This window comes from Tamandua tetradactyla, chromosome 17 (genome assembly GCF_023851605.1).
Source record: "Tamandua tetradactyla isolate mTamTet1 chromosome 17, mTamTet1.pri, whole genome shotgun sequence".
Lineage (NCBI taxonomy): Eukaryota > Metazoa > Chordata > Mammalia > Pilosa > Myrmecophagidae > Tamandua > Tamandua tetradactyla.
In genome coordinates this window covers 57,892,459-57,917,253 of record NC_135343.1, presented here as the reverse complement: position 1 = coordinate 57,917,253, position 24,795 = coordinate 57,892,459, and the positions used below count along the sequence as shown (strand labels likewise).

The 24,795-nt window shown below is 40.1% G+C and overlaps 1 protein-coding gene and 1 pseudogene across 1 annotated transcript in view; one reads left to right on the top strand and one right to left on the bottom strand.

Moving 5' to 3' along the window:
• Nucleotides 1-6,179: 6,179 nt before the first annotated feature.
• On the bottom strand, nucleotides 6,180-8,683 carry LOC143661636 (cytoplasmic polyadenylation element-binding protein 1 pseudogene; annotated as a pseudogene).
• A 417-nt stretch (nucleotides 8,684-9,100) lies between these two features.
• LOC143661117 (ral guanine nucleotide dissociation stimulator-like) overlaps nucleotides 9,101-24,795 on the top strand; it is a 168,553-nt gene continuing 152,858 nt past the window's right edge. The window contains exons 1-2 of the mRNA XM_077134729.1: nucleotides 9,101-9,197; nucleotides 9,802-9,977. The gene's annotated coding sequence lies outside the window, so the exon portion shown is untranslated. The remainder of the gene's footprint in view (nucleotides 9,198-9,801; nucleotides 9,978-24,795) is intronic.

The window sequence follows — 24,795 nt, the reverse complement described above, 5'->3', positions numbered from 1 at the left end:
CTCTCTTGCTTCCAGAAGTGAACCTGAGGGTCCACTGTTGATCACAATTTGAAAATGGCTTTCTTAGGCATGATATTTAAAGCTGGAGTCCAATGGCCTCCATATCTTCCTTCTTCACATATCTATTGCTTGGGTAAATAATTTTGGCAGGACTGAATATTCTAGGTTTCTCACCCAAGACCAAGCAAGGCAAAATATTAAAAAAAAAAAAATACTTCTTGGCTTTCAATTTGTCTTATTAAATGCAAAACACTCATTCAAGCACTTTTGTTTAAATATGGCTGAATTTAATTGCATACTATGCACTTAAAGTCCACGCAGTATTTTCTTTTACAGCATTGCCATGCTTCTCTAAACAGTCCTCTACAGAGAAGCTTAAAATCTAATTAAATATCATGTGAGATAAAAACATGACTAAATATCAGCTGTATAATTAATTGAAAGAAGATCCTGTGTAATATCACTTTGATTTTTATAGAACTACTTAAACCACAATTACTGTATCAGGATAATCTAAAAGTTGTTCGTTCTTCCAATTTTCTCCTCCCCTACCACCTCTACTAAAGTAATGCCCTTTAGTTGCATAGCACATTCAGGTTTTTAAAGTGTGTTTCTTTTAGAGAGCGTGCTATTTAATATAATAACGACAAAAGGCAAAACATGCATTATTATTCGTTTTGGACAAATAAAATAGAGATTTACAGAAGTTAAAAGACTTGCCTAAGGCCACATACATAATACATAAAAAAGTCAAAACTAGAGTGATTGTGTAGATTTCCAGGTCTTTCATTTTTCCATATTCTGTCAGATGGAGATCCAACCTCCTTTAGAGAGGAGAGAACCTTTATTTAGCAGGGCATGCATTTCACAGGGCTTTTTCACCTGCCCATTTACTGTATCACTGGGGAGCTGCTAATCTTCACGGAGGTAAGGAGGCAGGTCCAGGTGACCAAATTGCTTTTTTAAACACCAGGACAGGTGCTGAGAAAGAATTCTGAGAAAGCATGAAGGTCAGCGGTTTGCCACTAAGCTGCCTGGAAATCTAGATGGTGTTCTGTTTCAAATCACATGTGGGCCAAGGGGGTCAGGAAGAGGTAGGGTGTGTGTGTGTGAGGGGGCATGGTGGTGAGACAGAGGACAGGGATAGGAAGAGAAAGACAGGGGAAAGTCCCCATATGTCTGCGTCTTCAAGATAAGAGGGCTCATAAATAACACTCGAGCTCTGAAAATCTGTGTCCTCTGGCATAATTCTGAGTTCAGAGAAAGGATGGGCACTGTGAGCTGTTTGTATTGTTATATGTGAATCAGTAGACTCAGTGAAAGCTCAGTTGGACCAAGTGTTTATTGAGCAACTTCAGCATGCTTGGAACGGGTTTAAAAAGAGTCAGAAAAAATTATGTAAAATCCAATCTTTTTATGACTGTACGACAATCTATATTGTTCATGCTTCATTTTTGAGTAACTTTACCACAGGAGGGGTCAAATAAAATAATGCATGCTAATAATAAATCAGACTGTAATGTCCTCATTTACCCACAAATTCAAGTAGAATAGGGTTAGAGGTGGTGGCAAAGGGACGGTGTGGGAAAATATTTAGTAATTGATTAGAATATGTATTTCAGCACTTCTTTACTTATTAAATAGACTTTTAGTGTAACATTTAGTTCATTCTCTCAAAGTGATTAAAGTTCTGTTATGGAAGTTAATAGCATGCAGACACACATAGCCACACACACGTACATACATGTACACACACACACACACACACACACACACAAAACAAAGTAGCCTTGAAGTGGAGAATGCAGTCAGTACAGTGTTCCAGGCTAGTTAAGTAGCATAGAATTTAATGATGTGTGAAGTAGTGAGGGTTAGGAAAGATTTTGGAGGTCTTTGGGGGGGAAACTGCTGTGTTTTGAATAAATTCCTAGTTTCAGCACTTGTGTCTTGGTTATTCTTCTAATGTAAATGCCAGTTCCTATTAAGATATTATTTTTGAGGATCTTCCAACTTCAGGGCTCTAAGGTAAACCAGACTCATTGGTTTTTCTCACCTTAAGCTTGTCATCATTTACAGCCAAATCATGAACCTATTTGCAATGTGAATTATTCATTAACATAACTACACCACATGCTGATATTGGAAAAGAAAAGTGAAATAACCCAAGATAAAATGAGAAGTGGTGAGAGGCTATGGCGAGAAGAGAAATTTGCCTGCACTGTTATTTCAAGACATTTCCAGAAAAATTAGACAATTCATTGGTTCACTTATTACACAAGGGAATAAAAGTCAATGTGTCTATTACTTTTCCTTCTCACACTGATATTGTGTATACATGTCACCCAGTCAAAAGGAGGAGAAATAAAAGAAATCAAGTTATCATTGATATGGTTTATAAACTTAAGACAGTCTGACTTTTACAGAGTTAAAAAGTGGCTCTTTCTAATGTAGAAAATATTTATTCTTATCAGTGATTGAAAAAATGTGTAATGCCATTAGAATTAACAGCAGTTTTGTTGCTTTAGTTCTTCAAAATAGGCTGACGATGTGATCTATCTGATGATTAAAATGTACTTTCCAGGTATCCTTCTCTCGTTTACTCCATTGTAGGGGCCCTGTTTTGGGAAAAAAAGTGTCATTGTTGTTTTAAGGTAACTCAAAAAATACTATGATGTACTTCAAGCAAACAGGAATCTTTCCAGTTCACTTATTTTGCTAATTTATCTTCATTTGCTGGATCTGCTATAACAAAGTACCACAAACTGGGTGGTTTATGCAGCCGAAATTTTTTATTATCTCGCAACTTTGTGGGCTAGAAGTCTGAAATTAAAATTCGGCAGGGTCCCTCTAAAGTCTGTGGCTTGCTGGCAATCCATGGCATAATTGAAGCTCTGCCCCTGTCATGTTCTCTTGGTCTTATTTTCTCTGTCTCATAAGGACTGTGTCTGGATTTTCTCTCCTTATAAGGACACCAATCATATTGGATTCAGATCCACCTTAACTGAGTTTGGCATCATTTTAACTAACTGGTCATCAAAGATCCTACTTCCAAATTGGATCCTATTCAGGGGATGGAGGGTAGAACTTGAACCTATCTTTTGGGGGTGTGCACAATGTAATTCTTAGCATAACTGAAAATTTGCTAAGCATTTGTAGCTCTCTTCCAAGATTTCAGAAGTCCTCACCATGAAGAATGCATTAGAAGGTCAACACAGAGGGGGTCAGAGGTTCCCTGAGGAGGACCAGCAGGCTCAAAGATTCATGGGCATTTTCAAGCCTGGGAAGGTGCATCAGACCCTGCTGTGAGCCACACTTTGGGTCGGTGTTGGCCATACAGTGAATGCTTAGGTTGTACTCCAAGCCTGGTGTTGTTTTGCTGTGATGGAATCTTCAGAAGCCTTGGTCCATGGCCCAGGACCAGGAGAACAGAAACAGAATGCTGGAATTTAGGAGAGATGTGGTAAATCCCAGGCAGGGTGAAATTAAAGTAAGCAACTTGTGTGCCCAGCATAGACACTTAGCTAGCAAGAAGCAAATTGTCTGATGCAACAACTTTTGAACAAATAATTATTGAATTCTTTCTGATGTAAAGGAATCACTTATTGATCCTGTGCTGGTCCCAAAGCTGAATAAGTGGAAGTATAAGTAAGAACAGGTAATAAAGTCCTCAAAAGGCAGGACATAGAGCTTGCTAGGTAGAATGTAGAGGGCCAGACTGAGATTCTGTTGGTGAGTAGATGGGATACCAAAGTGGATGAAGATTTTCAAATACAAGATTTGTTACCTGGCAAAATATCCTCCTTGAAGCTCTTAACTCCATCTTTTGATAAAGCTCAGACTGTTCTCTATCAGAGCTGTTCATTTCCTTTAAAGGAAAAGCAAATTACACTGTACAGGATCCTTACTCTAAATTCACATGAAATACCAAAAATGACCATGAAAGATCCTGAAGTCGTGTTCTGCTAAAGGAAATACTCTATTACTTTGAAATCCAGCTTCACATGTATGTTGCTAATCTGAGAGAAGTTGACATGCTTATAGTGAATATTTTCCTGGAATACATAGTCTGAAAACTCTAGTAATCCATCAAATTGAGTAGAGCCCTGCAATGTTTCTATTGTTTGGCTGAAGTCTTGCATACATCTGTTCATGGAGAATCTAAGCAAATACACTTCACTTCCCCATCCTTCTACTGAGCCCACTTTATCCTCCTGAGAACTTGTTTTGAGAAAATCAAGTTTGATATGTATCCTCATTACAATTTTATGAAGCAGTGAACTCACTACTCCCACCTACCACAAAGCAGCAACCATTGTTGAGTTTTGGTACTGTGGTTGTTAGGTTCAGGTGTCAACTTGGCCAGGTGATGGTGCCTGTTGCTGTGGACTTGAATCAACGGCATGTGACGTTCATCTGTCACTGATTACATCTGCAGTTGGCAAGGAGGCATGCCTGCTGCAATGAATGATGTTTGATTTAATTGGCTGATACTTAAATGAGAGAGTTCAAAGCAGCACAGCCCAAGCAGCTCAGCATACCTCATCTCAACACTCGCAGCTCAGTCCAGGCCTTTGGAGATGCAGAAAGGAATCACCCCGGGGAAAGTTTTTGGAACCGAGAGGCCTGGTGAGAAGGCCAGCAGAGATTACCCGGAGCCTTCCCATGTAAGAAAAAATCCTCAGTTGAAAGTTAGCTGCCTTTCCTCTGAAGAACTATACCTTTTTAACTAAATAAATCCCCTTTTATTAAAAACCAATCCAGCTCTGGTGTGTTGTATTCTGGCAGCTTTGGTAGACTAGAACAGGTACCAGATTGGTTTTTGAAAGATCATAAAAAATCTATCCATTGTCTGTCTATCTATCTATCATCTATCTATCTGTCATCTCTTCTATCAATTTCTAATCATTGATACCCACAATTTATGCTGCTGTTGCATATTGTCATATCTAAAATCCTAAAATTTGAAACTTTCAGTTCTTTATGGAATTTCAGGAAGGTGTAGAGGTATACATCAAAGTGCATTGTCCAATTTTTGAGTATGTGTGATTGAAAAGCTGTTTTCTATCAGGGACATTAGTAGGGAACATCTAACATACTGAGGATGTGAATAAAAGCCCTGTCAAAACACAGGGAGTGGAACGAAAGGCAGGGTGCATTCCAGGGCTGCACATATTCAAGCTAAGATTAACTCACCTATCAAGAGACCTAACATAGGAAGCAGACAACAGAATATAAACTGAAGTGTGAGGTAAATTTAAGGAACTTCTTCAGTTGGCCATGTTATGGAATTTGGGCAGAGCTAGGCACTTTTAAAGATACTTGTACAAATCTTATAAACCATAGCTATCAGTATATATATATATATTTTTTTTCTGCTGCAACGTGTTTATTATGTGCCAAAAAAACTACACCACAGCTTACTCCACACATCTGTAGGAGAGTGCAGTCTTGCCTGCATATACTACAATGAGGTAGAGACTTCACACACAGCTTCACAAAACCCACAGAGTAGCTGGGATATGCAACAATGCAAAGTCAGCTCAGCAGGAGGGGGGGAGGGGGTTTATGACACTGGTTCTTTGGCACACAGCTTCCCAAGAGGGGCAAGTAGGTTTTTTGTTTTTTGTTTGTTTTTAATTAAAAAAAAAAGGAGGGAAGGAAGAACAAGTCAAGTTTTCAAATTCCAGTAACATTTTCAGTCGACTGCAAATGTTGTTTCATACATTTCTCAAATGAAAGAAGTAAGGGAAGGGTACTTGCCCCCTCTAAGAGAAAGGGCTCCTGTGAGCCTTCATCTGTCCCCACCAAAAAGCAGCCCTTTTAGCTCAGTTACAAAAAAGAAAAAAGTCCTGTGACTTTGTGATTAAAAACTTCTATCAACCCTCCCCCCCACATAAGTGCAACTTAAGAAGGTGCAATAAACCATTTAAAACTATATACAGCAGCCGCTCAAACACCGTTTATCCGGTCCAGTTTCTAATCCAAAAGAAAATCTTTTTTTTTCCTTGGTTGCAAATGCCTTGATTTGCAACTGCGAGAAACAGTGACTAGCAGTCCCCCAGACACAAATTTGCTATGTTAAAGCTGCCAGGAAAGAAAAAATTCTCTTGTTCCAAATGACTTAAAAACTGTTTTAAGGAGTGTAAAAAGGAACCGGTAAAAACCCTCGAGCGTAAAATATGAAATATGATTTTGGTTTAGCTGAAGAGCAAAGTCTCCTTGTTGTTTACAGTAAAAAACACCAGCTGAACACTCAGTTTATGCCGTTCAGGTGGGGGTTAAACAAATGGAAAGGCACTGTATGGCAACTGCAAGAATGAGAGATGAGACCTGCGCATCACCACCATCAGTATTGCAAGGAATGTAAAAAAGCGCTTTTAATAAATAAACCTAGATTTAGGCATCCGTGTCAACACCTTCTGGACATGTAGTTCTTTTTTTTGCTTTTCATTGGCAAAATGAGGAACTAAAATCTGGGAAAACTGCAGAGTCGCTTGAAGGGTGAGCCAGAGGGTCCTGGCTCTGGCTCAGCCCCTGAAAACAAAACCCGACAAAACTCATTGTGCATTAATTAGTGCAGAAACAAAGACAGATTCAGCAAGTGCAAAGGTGACTATGATTCTCCCTTGTCCTCGGGAAGCCAGCTTCCTGGCCGCCAGGGGCAGCATAGTGCAGGCTGCCACCTGATCTGCCAGCCTTGGGCATCCCAGGCCACTGGGCAGGGCCAGCTCCTCTAGCTGGAGTCCCGATTCTTCTGGTTCCGCATCAGTGGGCTGTGGTGGCGCAGGCCCTCCATGTTGTGTCGCCAGTGCCAGCAGCTCTGGCAGAAGTACTTGAAGCAGACCTGATCGCGACAGAAGAAAGGACCAGGCTGAGAACTGCAGATATGACACAGAGAATCTTCCAGGTAGGGGTCAATCTGAACCTTCTTGGTGAACTTGGTAGTTTTGATCTCCACAAAAGCGGCACTGACTGCTTTCAGGTAACTACGTTGGTTATTGAAAGTCACGCGACCAGACCCAATGGGATACTTGTGCTTATCTGTGTCAATCCCAGCATACACCACTCCACCAAATAGGTTGTTCAAGATGGCAGCTAGGGCCTCCGCATTGAGCATGCCGTGCAGAGCACCAACAAACACGGTTCTGCTGGGGTCGAGCCTCTGAGACGGGCTCCGAACAAAGTTGCTGTCAGCCAATACCCAGGGAATCACCTGTACCTCCTTGCAGCGCATTCTTCGGCTGGACATCTTGAAATAATACTCGCTTAGGCCATCTGGGCTCAGCGGATCATGAGAGCAAGCCTGAAGCAAGGCCCGGACAGACTTCTCTAGTTCAAAGACCAGATACACATACCCTTTGGGAGGACACCGGGGGTGCTTGCCATCCTTACCAGGCCACTCCACATTCAAAGAGCCAAAGACACGGAACGTGTTAACCAATCCAGCTTCCATAATATCCCAGGGAACACCTCCTAGGAACACCTTGCAAGAGTAGATGGGATTCTTGTAGTTGCAGGGAGGAAGCTGGCCACTCCAGGTACATGTGGCTTCATTCACAGCTGCAGCTTGCCGGTGCAGCCTGGCCTCTCTCTCTATGCTGAAGGGATCTTTGGGAGCTTCAAGAAGGTCCCAAGATGGCCACACAGAAGCTCCTGGCCATCTCTTTGATGCACTGGTTGGGGAAGGAGTGACTGCAGCAAGAGCAGCTTGCTCTTGGTCCATTCGGGACCCAACCCCCATCTTTAAAGGGTCTCTGGGACCACCCCCTGTCAGAGACAGGAAGGGCAGAGGAGGGGAAATGCGAAGGCTTGAAATCAAATCCGAGAGATGATCCGATCCAGAGCTGAAGCCACTTGTGTCTGAGTCAGAGGGGCTGCTAGAACGGGAGTCCAGGATGGGCCGGGTATCCAGGCGGGATCCTCTAACTGAGGGTGCCGGAAACTTTTCCACCAAGTCAGACCCAAGGGGTTCCAGAGGCAGGAAGCTCAAGGGCGGTTTTCCCAAGACATTTCCCAGTGGATTATGGAGCATGCTTAATACTGAGTGTGTGCTGCTCTGGGCTGAGGAATCGGAATCCTGACTGCTACAGGGTCGGTCCCAGCCTGTCAGACTGAGGGACTGCAGGCCAAGGCACAAGTCGTTTGCATCTGGGAGGCCACGGGAAGATTCTTGCGCAGAGGTGGGGAAAAGCATCCTGTTTGTAACTGTTTCTTCAGAGTCCTGGAAGTCTGGCAAATGATCATGAATTCCTCGATTTACAGGTGTAGTGCAGACTCTACTGAAATCCAGAGAATTATCCAATATGGCATTTATCCTTCGAAAGATATTCACATTGCTACATGTGGAGAGTGCAGGTGCTTCTTGGTTGTCCCAGCAATCTTTGGTCCTTCCCGTTTCGTCTTCCAATTTTACCATTGTGAAAATCCTCTGTCAAAGCTCTCAGCCACTCAGTCATTTCAGAATTTGGGGTTTTAAATTCTGATCAGAGACCATTCTGAAAAGGCTAATTATTCCTCTTTTCCAACTACTTATCTATGTGGGGCTGGGCTTCCTGGAAGACAGGTCTCCAACACCTTTTGAACTTTAAAATGATTCCAAGACTACAGCTCAAAATAATCGCCTCAGGAGGAAAGGAACAGGAAGAATCAGGAGTACAGACGGTTCAGGGGACACAGCCAGAACTGGGGACCCCGGCACTCCGGCGGCGGCGCCAATCGAATGTGTGAAGCCATGTGGCCGCCTCACCCAGGCGGCGGGCGCGCGACGGCACGCGGACCCCCGATCCCTCCGCCTTAAAGGGGCCGTGCCGTCGCGGAGCCCGCCGGTGACCGTTGGGCCGCGCCGAGTCTTCGCCACCAGCAGCCCCGCCCCGGCCGCCCGCCCCGCCCCTCGCCTAAGCTGCCAACGCCCGCGGCCTCGGACTTCACGTGCGACGGCCCAGGGAGAGGGAAGGGTTCCGAGCCCGGGACCCCCGCCCGCACTCGAGGCCGCGGGGAGGGCGCGGCGCAGCTCCGAGGCCCCAGCCACCAACCCGCGGGCCGCCCACCCCCGCGGCCGCGGCGCCTTTAAGCCCGAAGGCCCTGAGTCACGAGGCGGCGCCCTGCCCCCTCCGCGCCACACACCCCTCCACGAGGCCCCACGCCCGCGGGCGCCGCTATCAGTATATTTGATAATTGGTGTCATCTTCCGCCTACTGGTAAGTGTAATTAATGCATTCTATGACTACCAGGGAATTAAACAGTGTATTTTCTTAAGGTATTAGAATACTGACAGCTTTTTTTTCAGAAAAAGATAATTTTATTTTATTTTGTCTAGTAGCAATCCTAATGTCACAAATTAAGAGATTATGACATAACCAGTTAGATAACTGAAGTGCACTGGTGAGCACTGGGTGATTCCGTTTAGTGGTTAAGAGTTTGGAATCTGGTTTTATAGTGCCTAAGTTCAAATACCAGCTTTTCTATTTCTTAATTGTATGAATTTGGGCAAAGTGCTTGAGCTCTCTAAGATGTTGTGTGCCCATATATCAAATGGAAATAATATAGTAACTGAGATACAATGTTGTTTTTAAAGTTAAATGACATAAAATAAGTAAAGCACTTTGCACAGCATCTGAGACATTGTAACTGATTTATAAATAATCTATTATTAATTAATCAATTTATCAGTTAAGAAATCTAGTGTAATTCTAAAAAGCAGTCTAATTACTTAAGTGCTAAAGAACAGCTGAAGCTGTTCAGGTTCAGTTCACAAGGCAGAACTATGTAACACTGATAGAAAGACTGTCCATTCTTTTGCAGGTACACGGCTCTTTTTTCAGAACTATGTCTTTTATAATGTATTAAACCATAACCTCATGAGGACAAGAACATCTCACATGTCCAATGCTCAGAACTCAGTGTGTGATTGAAAAGTGCTTCAAGTCTAATGCTCAGAACTCAGTGTGTGATTGAAAAGTGCTTCAAAATCACTGACTGTGAGTTGCATGATTTTCCACATTACATAATCTGGAATCTACAGAATTTTGGTCATTATATCTAGTAAATAATCATGAGTAATTTTTTAAAATAAGCAAGGTTTATTTTCTTTTTTGGATGCTTGTAAGTATGAAGACCTTTGCTTTGGGAGAGAAACTTGTAAATTTATTATTTTAAGACAGTTGGCATTAAAACAGTGTCAAGTGGCAAGTGATGCACCACATCATCAGTTTATTTAATTATTCTGCAGATTTCTTCCTTTTGGCCTTTTTGCCTTATTTTGCTTGGAAGGAGACTCTTTATGGTTGATTAATTCCAGGTGATAGGTACCTCATCTGCTTGGAATTGGACACATATTAATCTTTTTTTTCATCACTGTAAACACAGTGATGGCTCCATATGCCTTTAGAATAACTATGTGATCAAATAGAGAGGAGTTCGTGAGTCTCCTAATTCATAGTGTGGCCATTTTAAAATAATGGAACCTACTCAATCCAGGTCACACCAAGAATTTTCATTGTTAGCTCTTTCCTATTTTTTTTTTTCTAGTGCTCTTGTCTATCCTTCCATGGATGTATTTACGAATGGATATAACATGCACAGGAAAAGTTCCCCATTTTCTGAACTACAAAACAAGTGTAGGATGTGTCATTTACCTGTTGTCCACCATCTAGTGGAGAAAATGTCATCTTCTGTTGATGACTGAGTATGAAGGCAGGGAAGTATGCTGGACAGGATGTTGAAGATTTTCAGTTGCTTTACTTTCCCCATCCCTGTCTAATGACCATTGTATACTACTTGCCTTCTCTTTTGGATTCTCTGTTTAGATTATGGTGTCCTTCAAAGACTGGGAATCCCCATTTGACTAGAACCATGCCTAGAATCTGAGCATTGCTACCAGCGTCTCAGACATTCTCCTACATGTTCTCTTTACATTCCCTGAAGCCATGCTGTGAATAGACATCTTCATAATGTTACGCTGTGCTAAATCCTCCAATTATATGAATTTCTTGCCCTTACCACCACTTGTTTGCCAGTTTTGGAGTACAATTATTGTCTTAGTTTGCTAATGCTGTTGGAATGCCGTATGCCAGAAATAGGGTGGCTTTTATAAAGGGGATTTATTAAGTTACTAGTTTATAGTCTAAGGCCATAAAAATGTCCAAAATAAGACATCCAGAGAAAAATACCTTGATTCAAGAAGAAAGGCCAATGTCTGTCACATGGGAAGGCAAATGGCTGATACCTGCTGGCCTTTGTTCCTGGTTCCATTGCTTACAGCTTCTAACTCTGGTGGCTTCCTCTCTAAACTCTGTGGACCTTCACTTAATGGCTCAGGGGCAACACTCTGGGTTTCATGTCTTAGCTTAGCATCTCCAAGGGCTGGAGAGTTCTTCTCTCCTAGAGCTCTTAGATCCTTCTACTTCTCCATCTGTGTCACTTCTGAAATAACTGCTTTTCCAAAATGTCTCCTTTTTAAAAGGATTGCAGTAAAACTAATCAAGGCCCATCTTGAATGGACAGAGTCACATCTCCATCTAATCAAAGGTTCACACCCACCATCAGGTTTGTCACATCTCCATGGAAGCTGTCTAGTCAAAGGCTCCACCTTAAACAATAGGTCTAACCCCACAAGATTGGATCAGGATTGAAGGAACATGTCCTTTCAGGAGTACATGACAATGTCCAACTAGCACAACTCTCAAGAGTCATCTAAATCCGTATCTCCCAAATGTTGATTTGGACAAAATATGAGTTCTGGGAGATACTATTAGATGTCCTTTGGTCATGATGTTTGGTAAATACTTCATTTACCTCTCCTGGAGAAATGCATTGTGTATTAGCACATTAAAGACTCTGAGATACCTACCTGGGAGAAAAATTTAAAAAATCATTCTTGTTTAGTTTTGTATAAGTCATAATTCTCAGACTTATTTGAATCTATAATATTTGTAAAATTGCATTATTAAATTAAATCATGTGAAGTAATGTTAAATAGAACACCAGTTTGGAAAATTGTCCAGGCACTGTTGCTGGATCACTGGACATTCTGCCACTTCTTAGGGATGACTCTTTGACCCTCAGTTTAACCACTATTAGAGACATCATTTTCCAGTTTTAGGTAATTAAATTCTCTTCATCATCTACTAGTCTTACAACAAATATGATAAGCCACTGGCTTTGGTTTACTGGAACTCCATATTTTCTAGTTCTAAGTGCTCCTCTCCTCTCCAATAGGTTCTTTGAAGGAGAAGAGGACTTTTATTTCTTCAGTGAAATATTTCATCTACTCAGCCTTCTGAGGACACATTATATATGATTTAAGACACTTGTTCACCTTGTGATTTTAGAAAATATTTGTAATATGGCAATTGAAAGCTTGTTCTGAAAATCAGCACATAACTATTACTTTTTCAGCATATCAAAAGGACAAAGCAGGTCCTTGGGCTATACCTCTGGTTTTAGCATGAATTGTCAACAAGATAACCTGTCTATTGTATAACTGATAATGAAATATTATTTTACAACTCTAAATAAATCCATTGCAGACACTTGTACTTCATCACAGCCTTTGTGCTAGTTTAAAACTGTTATGTATCCCAGAGCAGCCATGCTCTTTTCCTAATCCAGTTTTGTGGGGGCAGACCTATTGTTTCAAGTGGAAGCTTTGATTAGATAGTCCCCATCGTGGGCATGATCTTTTGATTATTTCTATGGGGATGTGATCCACCCAATTGAGAGTGACATTGGATGGAGATGTGGCTCTGTCCATTCAGAGTGGGACTTGATTATCTTACTTGAGTTTTTAAGAGAGCTTGTGGAGAGGGAAAGAGTTCAGAGTCAACCCAGACACAGACATTTGGAAATACAAATGCCTAAGGGTGTGCCAGGAGCTGAGAGAGCAAACACACACAGGCACGCGTCTAGTAACATGAGTGGTACTTGCCAGGTACTAGGTATGTGTTGCATGTTCTTTCCTTCTGTACTACAGTAGTATCTGGTCTGTTTGTAAAGTACATGTTTTGTTCCTCACACAAGTAATGTTGTCTTAAAATAGTGACTTGAATATACTATGTGCTCAAGGTTTACTTGCATCTGTCCTTTATGTGAAAGCAAAGTCTCAAAAGAATAGTACCTGGTGTGCTGGTTTGAAGCTGTTATGTACCCAAAAAAGCCATAATCTTTTTTTTGCATGGGCAGGCACTGGGAAATGAACCTGGGTCTCTGGTATGGCAGGTGAGAACTCTGTCTGCTGAGTCACCGTGGCCCAAGCCATATTCTTTTAATCTAATCTTGTGGGGGCAGACCTATTGTTGAGTGGGACCTCTTGTTTAGGTTGTTTTCATGGAGATGGTTCACCCCCCACCCCTCCCATTCAAGATGGACCTTAATCCTTTCATGGAGTCCTTTGTGAGAGAGAACTCAGAGCTGACACAGACAGCAGAGATGAAACCAACACAGATGTTTGGAGAAGCTAAGCTAAGAGATGAAAACCAGAGCTTGCCCCAGAAGAAATTAAGTGAGGACCCACAGATGCTTAGAGAGAAAGCCACTGGAATCAGAAGCTGAAGGCAGTGGAACTGGGAGCAAGGACAAGTAGATGCCGGCCACATGCATTCCCGGCTAACAGAGGTATCCAAAATGCTGATGGCCTTTCTTCAGAGGCAAGGCATCTTTTTCTGGATGTCTTAGTTTGGGCATTTTTATGGCCTAAGAACTGTAAACTTATAACTTAATAAATTCAAATTCATTGCTGCTATAATGCATTCCTGCAGCTTTAGCGACCCGGAAAACTGAGCTTCTGGTAGTCACTCACTACATATTTGCTTCTCTCTCTTATTTGAGTTATATTAGACTAGAAATTTGACTTGACATGCACAAGGAGCATCATGAATGATCGTTTCCTTCTCCATTGGTCTAAGTAATATTGTATTAGAATAGTGTCTGCTATAGACTTGCTGTCCTCAAACGTGCCTTTTCCTATCCCTATGTGTGAGCAAGGTGGTAGTAAAAAAGTAACTGCATATACCAGATGCTCAAACATTTGTTATTTCCTTCTCTCTCTCGTGTGAGTTTTACTACATTACTCTCTTACGTATATCAGACATTCAATATATGCTTCCTTACTTCCCTTTATGGGTGAGTCGTGTAGCTTGAGTTGTACCTGGCATATACTAAGCTCTAATTGGTGCTCATTTCCTTCCCCATTCACGTGAGTAATGTAGTAGAAAACTTCCTGATATATAACAGGTTCTCAATTCCTCCTCATTTCCTTCCCCTATATGTGAATAACTTTGTACTGGAATAACACCTGGCTAATCTGAGCTCTAAATTCATGCTTGTTTCCTTCTGCTACATGTAATTATGCTATGGTAAAATGATGCCTGGCACTGAAAAGGTGCTCAGTGTGTCATTTCCTCTTCTATGGGCAATTAATTTTGTTCTGGAATGGTACCTGTCATGCACTACTAGGTATTCAATGCAAGTTTGTATCTTCCCCCCAGTGTATGAGCAAGCCCATACTACAATAGTCGAGGAAGTCAATGCATGCTCATTTCCCCTAGGGCAAGTATGAGTAACATTGTTTAAGAATAGTATCTGGGCATATAATAGGCTCTTTTCTTTCCCCGTATATGTTAGTAGGCTTGTGTTAGCCTAATTATCTGGCATATACTAGAGGCTCAAAGCATGCCTGTTTCTTTGCAATTGTACGTGACTAATATTGTATTAGAATGGTACCTGGCATTATGATAGTGCTAGATATACTATGCATGCTCATTTCTTCCTCTACAGGTGACTGCGTTTGTACTAGAATTGTTCTGGGTTATACAAGGTACAAATAGATGCTTGTTTCATTTTCCCTATGCATGTAATGGCATTTCTGGCATACAATAACCATTCTTGTGACATTGTTTCTTTTCCCATATGTGTAAGTAATGTGCTAGAATAATACTTGACAATGATTTCAGGGTCTTGATGTATGCTTGTGTAATAGAATTCTGGCCTACATGGGGAATTTAATGCATGCTTGATTCCTTTCTTAAGTAGTGGTGGTAAGACAATACCTGGCAATACCATGTTCTCTATGCACTCTTAGTTTCTTCCCTTGTGTATGAGGAAGTCTGTAATGTATGCTTATATTGTTTCTTGATTTGAATAAGAATGTCCTAAAACAGCACTTGACATGCACAGAGTGATAATTAAATGCTTGATTCCTTTCTCCTGTGTGTGAATACTTGACCAGAAGAGTCTGGCATATACTTGGTGTTCCAAGCATGCTCATTTCCTTCCAAGTTAATTGTGTAAAGCTAAACTAGGATTGTACCTGGCATATTCTAGCCACTAGTACACTAACTTCCTTCCCCATATGTGCAATATATTTGGCAATTAGTGCATGCTGATATCCTTCTCATGACATCTACTAGACAATCATTTCATGCAGGTTTCCTTTTGCCTATGTTTGAATAACATTGTATTAGAATAGTACCTGGCATTTTTAGGTTTTCCACGCAGGCCTGTTTTCTTTCCTATATGTTAGTAAGGTTGTAATAGAAAATTGCCTGCCATCTACTAAACACACATTATGTAAGCTCATTTCTTTCCTCACGGAAAATACAGTTTTACTAAAATAGTACCTGGTACTTATTAGGAATTTAATGTCTAGATCCTCCCTTTCTCCAATATGTAAGTTATAATAGGAGTGTCTGCCAATGCTGTGCACTTCAAACATGCTCATTTCCCTTCCTTGGTGTCAGTTAGAATATACTAGGGAATTGCCTGGCATATATTACATATTCCATGCATCTGCATTTCATTCCTGACATGGGAGTAAGATTGTACTAGAATAGTACCTGGCATATAAAAAGCACTTGATAGATGAGTGTTTCCTCTTCCCTAGGGTACACCTGGCATATACTAGGTGCTCAATGTAAACCACACCCCCTTTTGTATGAGTAATGTTGTACTAGGTTATGCTTGGCCTATCTCAGATGCTCAATGCACATGTGTGTCCTTTGCCATATAGAAGAGAAGGTTGTACTAAAATACTGCTTGGCTACACTAGGCCCTTACCATATACTTGCTTCTTTTCTCCATGTGACATAGGGAGTGACATATACAAGGCGTTCAATGCATGATAGTTTCATTCCCACAATTGTGGAAATAAGGTTGTACTAGACTATTATCTGGAATATATGGGAAATGAATGCATGTGTACATTATTGAGTAATGATGTACTAGAGGAGTCCTTGGATATATGAGATATTTCATGCATGCCCACTTTCTTCCCCTATGTCTGAGCAAGTTAGTACTCGAATAGTGCCTCATGTACAGTAGGCACTTACAGAATGCTTATTTCATTCACCTTATACTTGAGTAATGTGTAGTAGAATAGTAGCTGGCATATACTAGTTTCTCAATGCATGCTCTCTTCCTTACCCTTAGAGGAGAGTTTTATTTTACTAGCCTAGTAGCTGGCATATATCGAACAATTAATGCATGTTTGTTTCCTTTCTCCAATGCTTGAGTAAGGCACTGAATGATGCTTGATAAATTTATGTGTCCCTTCAATATTTCTATTTTCTGTTCCTATATGTAAGTAATGTTACACTAGAACAGTGTTAAGTATATACTAGATGCTTGATGCATGCACATGGGGAAGTGTGCACTACAGTAGTGCTTGACTTTTAATGTGTGTTCAATGCATCCTTGCTTCCTTCCACATATGTGTTAGTATTCTTGCACTAGAACAGTGTCTGACATGCACTAGATATGTCATGCTTGTTTTCTACCTTCCATCCATATGTGAGTAATATTTTATGTTTCATTAGAATGACGCCTGTATATTCTAAGTTCTTCATACCTCCTTGCTTATTTCCTTCCCACTATGCAAGAGTAATGTATTTTCCTAGATTAGTACCTGTTATATATATGTAATTAATACTGGTTTTCTTTCTCCAATCTGTGAACAATATTGTACCATGTGCTCCATGCGTGTTTATTTCCTCTCCTATATGTTAGAAAAGTGCCCGGCATATACTAAACAGCCAAGGCATGCTTGCATCATTTGCCATATGAGTGAGTAAGCTTGTAGCACAGTATTCCCATCACAGTGGGTGGTCGGTGCAATTTTGTTTTCTTGCACCTGTGTTACAGTAGTGTTATACTAGAAGAGTACTTGGCATATGCTAAGCTCGGCATTCATGTTCATTTCCTTCCCTTCTGTGTGAGCAAGATTGTCACATAAAATTACCTGGCACACCTCTAGTGCTGAATGCATGTGCATTGCCTTTCTTTATGAGTCCGTGAGTTCGTATTCAAATTTCACTAGACATATTCTTGGTACTCAGTGCATGCTAACTTTTTTCTCCAAAGTGTTGAGTGACATTGTATTATATTGTGGCCTGGAATTTGCTAGGGACTCAATATAACCATGTTTCCTGTCCTCTGTGAATAGTTTAGCACCAGGATAGTCCCTACCATAAAGTAGGTGCTCAATGCATGCCCATTTATTTCCACTGGTTTAAGTTTGTAATAGTATAGCACCTACAATATTCCGGGGAATTAATTCAGGCTTGTTTATTTCTCCCTATGTTTGAATAACATCATACCAGAATATTTCCTGGTATATGCATGCCTGGATCCAAACAGGCTCATTCCCTCCACTATGTGTAAGTAATGTTTTACTAGAACAGTCTGTGGTATGCAGTGATGCTCACCACATGCCTCTGTCCTTCCCTTCCATTTGTTAGTAAATGTTCTGCTAGAATAAGACCTGGCATATACTAGGTGCTCAATACATGATTGTTTCTATCTCCCAATATGTGAGTAATGTACTAGAATCATACCAAGGATATAGTTAGGGCTCAACCTTATCTTTTATGTCATGTGGAAGTAACTTTATATTAGAATTAAACCTGCCATTTACTGAGTTTTCACTGCAAACTTGTTTCTTTCCATTTATGTTTGTAATATTGTACTAAAATAGAATCCCACCTTCAGGAGGCGATAGATGAATGTCTTTTCTTTTCCCTATGTGTGAGTAGCATTGTATTAGGCTTAGTGCCTGGTATATGCTAGGTGCTCAGAGTTGCTCATTTCCTTCAGTCATGTTTGAGTCATGATATACCTAGCACATGCTTGCTTCCTTTCATAATGTATGAATTATTTTGTGCTAGAAGACTGCAGGCCTATCCTAGAATTCCATGCATCCTTGTTTCTTTCTCAAACATTACTCATCCATTGAAGAAAGGAATCAAGCATGCTTTAAGTGCCTGTGTATGCCAAGTTTGAGAATGTTGTAGCAGAAATTACATTTAACATATTCTGCGAGCCCAGTGAATGTTCATTTCCTTCTCCCTGAGTATGAGAAATGTTTATGTTGTTATGTGGTATTAGAATAGTCATGGGCATATTCTAAGTGCTCTATGGATGCTTGTTTTCTTCTCCCACTTATCAATTTTGCAACAGAGTAGTTCAATATGCGTGTACTTTTACTTCCCCTAAATGTGCGCGAGATTGCACAAGCATGATTCCTGGAATATAGTTTTCAGTCATTGTAACTGACTGAAAGTCATTTGTTTTTCTATCTACGATAAGGTTTTAATAAAATAATACCTTACAATACACTATGTACTTAATGCCTGGTAATTTTTTATTTTGTGAATGAGATTGTACTATGATAGAACCTGGCATTTACTGGGTGATTCCTACATGTGAGCAAAGTTGCACCACTGTGTTATCTGGAATTTACTAGTCATTCAGTGCATATTTGAATCCTTTCACTTGTGTGTGAGTGAGCTTGTAGCAGAATCAAGGCATGTAGTAGGTAATCCATGTAACCTTGTTTCCTTGTGCCTACGTGTGAGCAATGAACTAGAATAGTATCTGGTATATAGTCGCCTCTTAGTGCATGCTTGTTTCCTTCCCATGTTTATGTTATGTGCTGTAATGGTACCTAGCATATACTAGTTCCAATTGCATATCCATTTTTAACCTATGTGTGAGTAAGTTTGTACTAGAATAGCAGCAGTCATATACTAAGTGCTCAATGCATGATTTCTTCCTTCCTCCAATTTTTGAGTAATGTTGAGTTACGTTAGAGTTTGGCATGTATTCAATGCATCTTTTTTCTTCCTTCATGTGTGAGTAATGCTATAATAGAATAGTACTCCATCCACACTCATTTTATTCTTCTTTGTGTTAGTGAGGTTGTAGTAGAACAGTGTCTAGTATATAGTTGGTACTTAATGAATGCTTGTTTCCTTCTCTCTACATTAGAGTAATAATGTACTAGAATAGAACCTGATGTTTTCTATGTAATCAATCAATGTATGGATTTTTTCCCACCTAAATGTGAGTAGGGTTTTAGTATAATAGTACCTGGCATATGCTATGTTTTCAAAACACTCCTGTTTCTTTCCTCCAATGTGTGAATAATGTTGTGCTAGAATAGTCTCTGGTATAAGCTGCATTTTCAATGTATGCTTATTTTTTTATTCCTTGTTATGGGTTGAATTGTGCTCCCCAAATTGTGCTCAAGTCCTAATGTTCAGTACCTAAGAATTTGAACTTATTTGAAAACAAGATCCTTCTATATGGAATTTATGCAAGTTAAAGTGAGGTCACACTCAGCAGGGTGGACTCAATGCAGTATGACCAGTCTCCTTATAACAAGGAGGGAGGGGACCCAGAAAGACCCAAGAAGGTCATGTGATGAGTGAGGCAGGGGTTCAAGCCCAAACAATGCCACCAAGCCTCCATAACTGTGAGACGATACATTTCTGTTTATTGAGCACCCAGTTTGTGGCACTTTGCTATAGCAGCCCTAAGAAACTAAGACTTCTGTACATGTCAGTAATATTGTAGTGCAAAATGGATGGTGTTATCTTACGGGCTGAATGTATTATTACAGCCTTCTCCTGCACATGAGTCACCTTGTACTAGATTGGTACCTGGCTTATATTAGTCACTCAATGCACATTCATTTCTTTCTACCTATGCAAGAGAAAATTTATATTTTACCACTGCCTGGTATATAATAGGCACTTGATGTACATTCATATCCTTCATATTTGAATATGGTTGTAACAGGCATATACTAGATATTTAATGCATTCTTGATTCCTTTTGCTTATATGTGAGTAAAGACTAGTATAAAATTGTCTGATTTTTATAAAATTTCCTTGGTTATAGCAGATAATCTATGAATCTGCACTTCTTCATATACCTGGATAAACTTGTACTGTTAAAATGTTTGAGATATGCTAGGTACTCAATGCATGCATCTTCCTTCTTTCTACTGTGAATAATGTTACAGAATAGTTCCTAGTATACACTAGACACAATGCATGCTTGCTTCCTTTCTGGTATGTGAGAGGAAGGTACTAGAATACTGCCTGTTATATACTAAGTGCTCAACATACCCTCATTTCCTTCCCATATTTTGATTTATATTGTCCTAGAACAGGGCTTGACATATACCAGCTTCTCCATGTATCTCACGTTCCTTCCCCTCTGTGTGACTAAGATTGCATTGGAAGAGTAACTGACATATAAAAACTCTGAATGCATTCTCATTTCCTTCCCCTGGGTGAGTAATTTTGGACTTGAATTGCATCTAGCATCTACTAGGTGCTCAAATCTTAGTTTCTTTCCTCCTATGTGTGAGTGTTGCTGCTATGTAATATTAATACCAAATATTATTCACTCTGTATGTTTCTTTTCTTCCACCAATGTGTGAGTATTGTTGTACAACAATAGTAGCTTGCATATATTTGTTGTTCAGTGCATGCTTCCTTCCTTCCACTATGTGTGAGTAATGTTTCAGTAGAACCTGGCAAACCCTTGGAGCTGTTACACATTCATGTTTCCTTACCCAATGTATGAGTAAAGCTACACTAATATAGTAACTAGCATATACTGGATAGTCAACACATGCTAACGTCCTGTTTTTATGGCTTAGTAAATTTGTACTGGCATAGTGTCTTGCATATAGTATTTTCTCAGTGTGTCCTTGTTTCATCCCCTATGTGTAAATTTGTGCTGGACATGGCCTCTGCTTGATTCGTTTATCCTCTTCTTCATCCAGTACCAGGTGGTCCATGCATCACCTTTTATCCTCCTTATGTCAAATGAGGACTGTGTTAGAGTAATCCTTGGCATGTACTAGGTGATCAGTGCATGCTTGTTTCCTTCTTCCATACATGAGTAATGTTTGAGAATGATCCCTAGCATGTACCAGAAAATTAATGCCTGCTTGTGTTCTTTCTCTCATATGTGAATAATATACTTGAATAGCAGCTGGCATATACGTGGTGTTCTGCTTCATGCACACTCATTTCCTTCTTGTAAATTTGTGCAAAATTTTATTAAAATAGTTTCCAGCACTTCCTACATGCTCAAGGGAATTCTGTTTCTTTTAGCCTATGTGTGAATAAGGTTGTACGAGAGTAATTCCTGTCGTTTACTAGGCTCTGAATGCAAGGTCATTTTCTTCTCCTAAATGTGAGTAAAGTTCTAGATTTTCGCCAGCCTATACTATGTGTTCAATGATGTTTCCCTCGGGTATGAGTAAATTCATATAAGAATAATGCTTGGCATAAGCAAGGTGCTCAATGCCTGTTTATTTATTCCCCTGTGGGTGAGTAAATTTGGACTAGAAGATTACTTGGTATATACCGAGTACTCAATCAATATTTATTTCATTCTGCTTATGTTTGTGTAGAGCTGTAGTACATTAAAGCCTGGTGTATATGGGGAGGCCAATGCCTGCTTGTCTCCCAAATACCATGTATGAGTAATATTGTCCTGTATACCATGTGTTCCATGTAAGCTCATTTCCTGTTCCTATGTACTGATATGCAAATTTGTAGGACAATCTCTGCTATATATTACCCATAAAAAGGCTTGCTTCTTCATTCTATGTGTGATTGTGGCTGAATGACAATAGTATCTGGAATATATTCTAGGTGTGTGATGGCTGCTTATTTCTGTCCTCCTTATTTGTAAATTTATTCTGGGGCAGAGAGTAGCAAAATAATAGATACTTCATGCATGCTCAATTCCTTCCCCCATTTATGAGTAGGTTTGTATTAGAATAATATCTGGCATATATTGTTGTTTAATGAATGCTCACTTCTTTCCTCCTATTTTTGAGAAATGTTGTAATAAAACATTGCCTGTCATATACTAATCACTCCACAGGTTCATTTCCTTCCCTTATGTGTGAATAATACTTTGGTGGAATAGTCTCTTGCATATAGTAGGAGCTCGATGCATGCTTGTGTTAAAATGTTGTACTAGCACGTTGCTGGGCATATAGAGGATAAATACAAACTCCCCCCCCCCTCCTCTATGTTTGAGTCATGTGTAACTAGAATAATCTAGTAGCTTGGAGTTATGTACTCTAGAAAAGCATGTTCTTAAACTTAATCTGTTTCTGTGGATGCAGACCCATTATAAATAAGATCTCTTCAAGAGGCTACTCCAGTGAAGTTGTGGCCCAAATGAGTCAGGTTGGGCTTAAACATGGATTACTGGAGTTGTTTTATAAACCAAGTGAAGGTCAGAGAAAGAGAGAAAAGTCACAGAGGGAGCAGCCAGAAGCTGAAAGTCAATAGAGCCAAAAAAAAGAAGAGAGTGTGTTGCCATGTGATAGAGGACCCAAGGACCAGTCTTTGGGAAGAAAATATCACCTTGCTGAAGTCTTGATTTGCACTTCTACGAACCTCAAAACTGTGAGCCAATAAATGTCCATGGTTTAAGCCAACCCACTGCATAAGTATTTGCTTTAGCAATGAGGAAAATAAATCACTAGTCTATGCTATGTTCTGTATGCATGCTTGTTTATAGTCCCCTATGTGTGAGTAATGTGGTCCTCATTAAGTACCTGGCAAAAAAGTGATGCTCAATGCATGCTCATTTTTTTTAATCCTGACATGTGAGCAATTACGTACTAGAATTGTGCCTGGGCGTATAGTAAATGTTAAATGTTTGCTTGTTTCATTGTGTGAGTGATTGTGCATTGGAAAAAAAATCTGGCATATACTCATCACTCAATGTAAGGTTATTCCTTTCCCCTTATGTAAGAGAGAAATCGTATCAGAATATTGTCCAGGAAATACTAGGAGCTCAATATATTCTCCTTTTTGTCCCTATGTTTGAACAACATCCTACGAGATTATATTGGCACGTACTATACGCTCATTGCATGCTTGCTTCCTTCCCCTATGTGTGAATAATATTGTAATTGACTAGTGCCTGGCATATAGGATGTGCTTGGTATAATCATGTAATATGTACTTTTCCTATGTTAATTGCTCAATGCATGCTTCTCTCCTCCCCCCTATATCTTAGCAGTGTGGTACTATGAGCAGCGTGCTATGCACGCTCATTTCTTGAGATTATATGCAAATCTATAGTAGAATAATTCCTGACATAAACTAGGTACTCAAAGTATGCTTGGTCCTTCATGTCATGTGTTGGCAATGTTGTAATAGAAGCACACCTGACATACAGTCTCTGCTTAATGCAATTGTTTTAGTTTGCTAAGCCGCCAGAAAGCAATATACCAGAAACAGGAATGGCTTTAAAAAAGGGAATTTAGTAAATTTACAAGACTACAGTTCTAAGGTCATAAATACGTCCTAACTAAGGCATCCAGAGAAAGATACCTTTGCTCAAGGAAGCATGAACTGGGAAGGCACGTGACTGGCATCTGCTAGCCCTGGTTCCTGGTTCCATTGCTACCATTGCTTCCAGCTTCTGTTGCCAGTAGTTTCCTCTCTAAACATCTGTGGGCCTTCACTCAGGTCCTCTGGGACAGCGATCTGGGTTCTGTGTTGGTTAGCATGTCAAGAGAAGGCATATGATGACATGTGCTGGGCTCTGCCCATGTCTAGGCATCTTCTGTCTCTGTGGGCACTCCAAACATCTCCAAACATCCATGTCTCTGAAATAACTGTTCTCCAAGTGCCTGCATTGGGTCTTGTCTCTGTTGTTTCTGAACAAATGTTTCCTCTTTTAAAGAATTCCAATAAACTAATCAAGACACACCTTGAACAGGCGTCACATCTCCATCTAAGCAAAAGGTCACACCCACAATTGGGTGCATCACAACTCTGTGGAGGTAATCTAATAAAAATTTCTGCACTACAGCATTGAATCAGGATTGAAAGAAATGGCTGCCTCCACAAAATTGGGTCAGGATTAAAACATGACTTTTCATATATAATATTTTCAAACTGGCACGGAAATTTTCCTTACTTCCTCTATTTGTAAGTTATGTTGTGATAGAGTAGTACCTGATATATACTAGGTGCTCAGTAAATGCTTACTTTACTCCCCCAATGTGAATAATATACTAGAAAATTACCTCATGTAGACAAGGCACTCAATGCATTCTTATATATTAGGCGCTCGGCACATGCTTTTACTTCCCCTTTGTAGGTTGGACTGGAAACTTGATTTCCCTGTAGTAGCAGCTCAGGAATGCTTGCTTTCTCCCACAAATTATGTGAATAACTCATACTAGAGCAGTATCTGAGATATACTAGATATTAATACATGCTTGTTTCTTTTCTCCTACGTAGGGCATATCATTTTACAAAATGTGTTCTCCTATATGCGGCATATACTAGATGTTTCTTGTATGGTCATTTTCTTCCATTGTATGAATAAGATTTCACTGAAATACTATTGCCAAATAATCCATGAATGCATGCTTGTCTCTTTCTTTCTTTGTGAGTAATTTTGGTTTAAAATAGTGCATGGAAATATTAGGTGTTCAATGCAGTGTTGTTTTCTTTCTCTGTGTGT